We start from the raw sequence: 329 nt of genomic DNA, 5'->3' as shown, positions 1-329 counted from the left end.
ATGAAGACCAAACGTTATGACCAGCTTGAGCAGGGCCTAGGCTAGCCCGACGTTCAACTGCAGCATCGCTAATGAACCGTCAATGCCAAACCAAGACAGTATATAGATACGGCCCAGGTGTGGATGCAAATATTGGAACAAGAGCTATGCGCCTACTTGATTATGGAATGTTATGGGGCGGAAGACTGTTCCAGTAAGCACAGAGTATATTTTGTCATTCTTAACGCGTCCTCTACGAGACTCTACCAGACAGCACTAGTCGGTGGTCTCGTGGACTAATCGGAGATCTAAAGATACAATCTCTACTGTGCATCAATGGCGGCCCGCTG

The sequence above is a fragment of the Anneissia japonica genome, unplaced genomic scaffold, assembly GCF_011630105.1.
Source record: "Anneissia japonica isolate Jap-2015-1 unplaced genomic scaffold, ASM1163010v1 scaffold2471_len1564793_cov202, whole genome shotgun sequence".
Taxonomy (NCBI): Eukaryota; Metazoa; Echinodermata; class Crinoidea; order Comatulida; family Comatulidae; genus Anneissia; species Anneissia japonica.
The sequence above is the reverse complement of the archived record's forward strand: the minus strand, read 5'-3'. Positions refer to the sequence as shown.